The 6262-nt window shown below is 42.3% G+C and overlaps 1 long non-coding RNA gene across 2 annotated transcripts; it reads left to right on the top strand.

Moving 5' to 3' along the window:
- The first annotated feature begins 2413 nt into the window (after positions 1-2413).
- On the top strand, positions 2414-4367 carry LOC110686497. 2 transcript variants are annotated; one of them, XR_002504219.1, is made up of 3 exons: positions 2414-2876; positions 2987-3142; positions 4101-4367. It is a non-coding gene; the product is annotated as an uncharacterized LOC110686497 (long non-coding RNA). The 2 variants fall into 2 exon arrangements; XR_002504218.1 differs by having other exon boundaries at positions 2429-2876; positions 3023-3142.
- Positions 4368-6262: the final 1895 nt, after the last annotated feature.

Genomic DNA, 6262 nt, shown 5'->3' with positions numbered 1-6262 from the left:
GAAACACTTCTGAACGTAATAAGGATGACGATGAATCTTACCTTATAGTTCACGAAGAGACATTAAGCGACATAGGAAATGGGTTATACACTATATGCACACTTGTCCGGAAGGACAAGTAGGAGATTGAAAGGAATGGTGTCCTTCCAACAAGTGTATTATTCTGATAGAGGGTTCAGAATTATTATAGAGTTAATTCTTCAGTAAGGTCAAGTGATCAGAATGCCTAGGTGGAGGCCGCTTCCGATCAGTAATATTAAGGTACAATTAATATTACACCTTAATCTTAACTGAACCCTTCGAGTCGAACCCAATCGAACAACCGATCCGAGACGACGAATTAATCCGAAGGATTTAATGAGTCGACAAAGATTTAGGAATACAGACGTCGGATATCGAGCCTAGGGCGTCGAGACCGAGCGTCGCAAAATCACAAGCAACAAGTATGAGCGCAGCCATAGCTAGGCTAGGCTAGCTCATTGCAAGCCTATGCGCACCATGTGTGTTCTAGGCGCACCATGGTATGCTAGGCGAGGCATGAGTGCCTAGGCGCCATCGCAGACCTAGCATGATGCCTAGGCGCCATCGCAGCCCTAGCACCATGCCTAGGCGCGCATGGCAGGCCACACGCACCAAGCACAGCCATCGCAGTGCTGGGCACTTGCGCATACGCGTGTGCGTGCATGCCTCGCACCATCGCAGCCCTATTGCACCAAGCACAGCACCCATGTGTGTGTGCATGTGCGTGGGCACTATCGCTGCACCCTAGCACCTCGCACAACACCATCGCAGTGCTAGGCACATGCGTGTGTGCGTGTGCACCATCGCCCAGCAGCCTCGCAATGCAGCACCGAGCTGTGTGCTTACGTGCGTGCCTTCGCATCGCAACACCAAGCACAGCGAGCTAGCAAGCAGCCCTAGCCTTGCGTGTGTGCGTGTGTGTAGGCACCATCGCATGCCACGCACCAAGCACGTGTGCGTGTGCGGGTGCTAGTGCATGCTGGCCTGGCTGTGCGTAGCTATACGAGAGGCGATGCCCAACATGCGTGGCTCGCTAGCAGCACGCATGCTGGGTAGGCGTATGCATGTGCGTGCGATAGGGAGTGCTAGGCAGCCAGCAGCGCCCAACGCCGCAGCATGGGCATCACCTAGCACAGCAGCATGCAACGCGCATGGCTGGCTGGGCTGATGCTTGTTGCGTTGTGCTGGTTGGCTGGGCTAGCTGGTAGTGCTAGCTGGCATGCTTGCTAGCAGCAGCCCAGCAGCCCCTTGATGCCGGTTATGTAAGGGGTGGGGACCAAGGCTTGGGCAAAGCCTTGGGGAGCAAGGCAATGGTCCCCCCCCCCCCACCTATTCATGGTCCTCACCTAACTCTCTCTCTCCCCTTGACACTTGTTGCATTGTGATAGATTTAATTATTTATTTAATTTGGAATTAAATAAATTGTTGAATTTACCAACTCTCCCACATTGATGGGAGATTGGAAATCAAGGGTGCCTTTCCCTATAAATACCAAAGGCATGAGTATTGGGAAAGACACAACCTTGAGTGGAATTAAAAGGCAACTCTTGATTTGAGTAAACCTTGATTCGTAAAACTCATAGTTTTATTTGTCCGGGTCTTGACTAACCTTCGAGACTTAGGACGCTCGGGTCGGGTTCGAGGGTACGATCCCGTTGGAGACCTCGTATTTTTGAGGTTCAAGTAAGAGCTCATAGTTGAGCGAAGCACGCGTCAAAGGTATAATCTTTTATCCTTTCTTGTGTTTTAATTATGTTTTGCTTGTTAATTGCATTTATTATGGGGGCGGGTCTTGGCGGGTTTCTTTCCGCGTAGTGAGGGTCACTACGAAACCCAACAAAACCTTTTTCAGGCTACTTAATAGCTCAGTCTCTGACTCTCCGGTCTAAATTACTTCATAGGATGTCTCATCACTATTAGTATATTATGAACTAATGAATTATGAAGTATGCACTTATGAAAATATGCTTGTATCTATCTACTACTCAAGTAAACAACTAAACTAATGTAATAAATGAATATTACTTTTTGATTGAATATAAGATCATTATCGTGCATTATATATTGATGTTTATATTTATAAAAACAAAAACTTATTCAGTTATAAACTTATAATGACTGAGTGTTGGGTAATTGGTGCACAACACAATATGATACTTCCTCCGTTTCTTTTTAGTTGACACGTTTCTTTAGTCATGTATGCTAATGCATAACTTCAGCCATTCATATCCTTAATCACCGATAATAAAAAATTATGAAAAGTTGATATTTTGAAAATAAATATCGTAACGAATTTTACAAGATCCTACATAACTATATTTTTCATTACATATAAAACACAAAATATGGTTAAAGAGGAGTGTGTGAATAAAGTCAAAACGTGTCAACTTAAAAAACGGAGGTATTATTAATTAAGTGAAATATTCTCTTATTCAGATATAAGATTACGACCACACTTGTTGATGAATTAAAAACTTTCAAAATTTCAATTTTGACCAAGATACAACTTAGAAGTGAAAATTTAAGAGGGAAATAAAAATAAAACATTTAATTTGGTTAAAAATTGTGGGAAACCCCCAAATGACTAAAACTCCAAAATTGTTAGGGGGAAATCTCCCTCCAAATTTCCAAGAGTAAAACGTAAAAGTAAAGTAGTAAACTAGTAAAGTGACTAAATTCTAAAATACAAAAAACAAAAATAAAAGTAAAACAATAAAAAAAAAAAAAAAAAAAAAAAAAAAAAAAAAAAAACCTACTCATCTTCCTTAGCCGTTTTCACTCTCTTTTGTCTTCACTCTTCTGACTTCTCAAATCTTATGCTACTCATCTGATCTCAAGCGCTCTGGCAAGGCAAGGTTTCCCTCTTTCTATCTTCCTCTTCTTTATTGCAGTTTTTTGTTTCAAATTTTATGATTTTCTTCAAGTTCTGTGATTTATTGATGTTAATTTGATACTTTGAGATTAGGTTTTGATTTTGCGGTTTTTTTTCACTTATACGAAGCCAATTCATGAGCTTCCTGTACTCGAGGTGCGCTTAATTTGATTTGCATGTGGTTCTCCATTCCCTCAGTTGAAGCGCGCCTTCTGAGCTTTCTCTCCTCCATTGAAGCCGACCTTTGAGGTAAAGATTTTCTTTTTAGATTATTGAATATCAATTAATTTCTCAATTTAGTTCTGAATTTCAGATTATCAGATTTAAGCTTTTTGAAAAGATAGCCAATTTAGGGTTCTTGAGACATTACGTTAAGGTAGCCCCAATAAAATCAACTGTTGATAAATTCCAATTCATTCCTGTGTTTTTGAAGTCACACTTTGGTTACTTTAATTATCAGTGTAGTCAATGTATGGTTACTTTCCATCATGTAGTCATACAGTCACGCAGTTATACCTCCATCTCAATTAGTTTGATAATCCTGTTATGTATACATTTTAAGTTGTACATTGTTGTTTACTTGTTTAATGAGTAAAAGCTTCCATGCTTTATTTATCTGATATGATGCACAGCCATGATATATGTTGTTTGGCTAGCATATTGTTCTTTATGTGTCATACACTCATACATGTCCTTTTTGAAAAGATGTTATTGCATTTAGGACTCATCTAACTGCCTGTTTGATTGAAAATCGGTATCACCTGTTTGTCCTTATATTTCTCATTTAGGTTGACCTCTTTGTACCATTTGCTAAAATTTATCTTAACTTGGACATCATTAATGAAAGAATTTAAGGGATGAGGAAGATGATTTTGTTTACTAAATTGTAATTGCAGAAAACTATATGATATTCAAGCTTTCAAGATTTCCACCCTGATATGAAGTATGCCTAATAATACCAGCCTCTCAGATTTCCACCCTGCACTCTCAGCTTTGATAATTTCTTAACGATGATATTATTGAAATTATCTCACAATTGCTGCCCAAAATACTTACTGATTACTTATTATCAATTTTTGAATGTATATAAAAACAGAAGGTTGATTTTCCCTTTTTCATTAGTTTAAATATTATTATTGATGTTATTCTTGCTTTTTTTGCAACAATGGATGATCATATTATTTACGACGAGCCTATTATTCACCAGAGGGAATAGAGGATGAGTGTGGATGAGTGTACACCAGAGGAAGAAGCCAATGTTCGTACACAAGAGGAAGAAGTCGTTGATCCTGAACTTACAGTTGACAACAACAATGTGAGCACTATGGAATCTGGATTTCAAGCTGTAGGAAAGAAACGGAGTCTAGTTTGGCCGGAATTCCTCACGTTTGACAAGACGGAATCTAGTGATGGGAAACAGAGGTCAATTTGCAAACATTTCCAAAAAGCATCCTTCATAACCAACCCCAATTATGGAAATGGTACAAAGAGGTAAAGACAGCAAAAGCTATGGCCGCCTCCAACTGTGATAAGGCAATGTTTCAAATTGCCCAAAATGAAGTTCTGACCATTGATATTCTTTATTAATCCGCCGCTGTTCGGGCTCAGTTAGAGGCGGCCCAGAAGAGGAATGGCGAGCTGGAGGCAACCATTACAAATCTCAAGGCCGAGCTGAAACCTCTTCGCCTAAAGATGTACTCATACGAAGCCTTGGAGAAATCCTTGGCCAACGTAAAGGAACGCCTGGTGACCCAGGAGAAGAGTCTTACTCAGGAGCTCTCGGAAAAGGCCGAGCAAGAGAAGAAAGAGCTGGTCCGGGAGATGATGGAAGACTCCGCTCAAATCCAGCGCATGACTTGGGGCCGCCTCTTCCCCAATGCCGACTTTGCCTCATGGGAAAAAACGTACCGCCAGTGTTCTGATACATATAATCAAGAGATCCTGGCGGCTGCTGAGGAAGAGGCGTTGGAGGAGGAGGAGCCGGTAGTGGCGCTTGTGCCGCTTGGGGGTAATGCATCAAAAAAGGATGCAGCTGAAGCCGAGTCCAGCAAGAAGAGTGCTGACCAGGCGGCAGCTGCTAATATTGAAGATCTGCCCCCTTCTTAAGCTTTATGTATTCTTTCCACGGCCTGCGTGCCGTTTGTTTTGTATTTACCCGGCCAGGGGGCCGGGGCTTTGAATATTTTGCCGGTCTTTAATGACCGGCTTCTTTTTAATGAATTTTTGTTTTGCTTCAAATTTGTCTAAGTATTGAATATTCTAATATCCAATTGTTCACTAGACCGACTGTTTTACATGGCCGATAGTTGCAGACAGGTACGGATAGTTAGTCACGCCGCCTATGCCCCTGGACGACTGGTTGTCTGTTTCCAGGATAGACGATCAGTCGGCCATTTATTCAATCGGTATTCGAACTATTTTAAAGACTGGATCCTTTTTAGGCAGGCGGTCCTGTCATTTGTAAATTTAACCAAGTAGGAAAGTGGTCTGACCAAGTGAACATGAGTGTTACTTAGTTGCCAAGGAACTGAGTAGTAGAGGTATCAAGCAGTGGGTACCGGTTGTTCCCCTTTATTCGCCAATGTTTGTTGGCTTTTAACTCATAAGTTGTTAACCTAGCAGGAGTAGTGGTTGAGAGCCCCTGTTTGCGAAAAACAGGCGGACGACTCATACCTTTTAGGCTCCATACTAAGTTTGAGGGAGTGACTATAAGTTAACATAGGAGTTACTTAGTCTCCGTCACACTCTAGATTGAGTAGTAGAGGTACCAGGCGGCGGAGGCCGGCTGATCCCCTTGATTCGCCAATGTTTGTTGGCTTTTAACTCAATAGGTTACCTAGTAGGAATAGGGGTTTGAGTGCCCCTGTTTGCCAAAAAACAGGCGGTCTACTCAAACCTTTTAGGTTCCATACCAAATTTGAGGGAGTGACTATGAGTTAACGTTGGAGTTACTCAGTCGCCGTCACTCTTGCTTGAGAAGTAGAGGTACTAGGCGGCGGAGGCCGGCTAGACCCCTTGATTCGCCAATGTTGGTTGGCTATTAACTCAAGAGGTACCCCCTGCATTTATCCCAAGTAATACAGGCGGTCATCTGACTCAGATGTCAACTGCTACCACTGGTTTGGTTAGTGATAGAGTTATCCTTGTCTCAAAAACGGCTACGTGGTTGCCCTTGGGGACAGTCGTATAGGTGCCGTGTAATTAGTTTATGGAGGAATGTTCCACCCAAAAGGGAGCTGCTCTCTGCGACGAATTTCATCCGGAGGGATGCCGCCGGACGCCTGCTATGATGTTGGGATAGGTCGTATTAGTTTTGAAGATTGGATCAGTTGGCTTGGCGCCTGGTCTGATCATTCGGCCTGTGGCCTT

This window comes from Chenopodium quinoa, unplaced genomic scaffold (assembly GCF_001683475.1).
Source record: "Chenopodium quinoa cultivar QQ74 unplaced genomic scaffold, ASM168347v1, whole genome shotgun sequence".
Lineage (NCBI taxonomy): Eukaryota > Viridiplantae > Streptophyta > Magnoliopsida > Caryophyllales > Amaranthaceae > Chenopodium > Chenopodium quinoa.
This window is presented reverse-complemented; position numbering and strand designations above follow the sequence as displayed.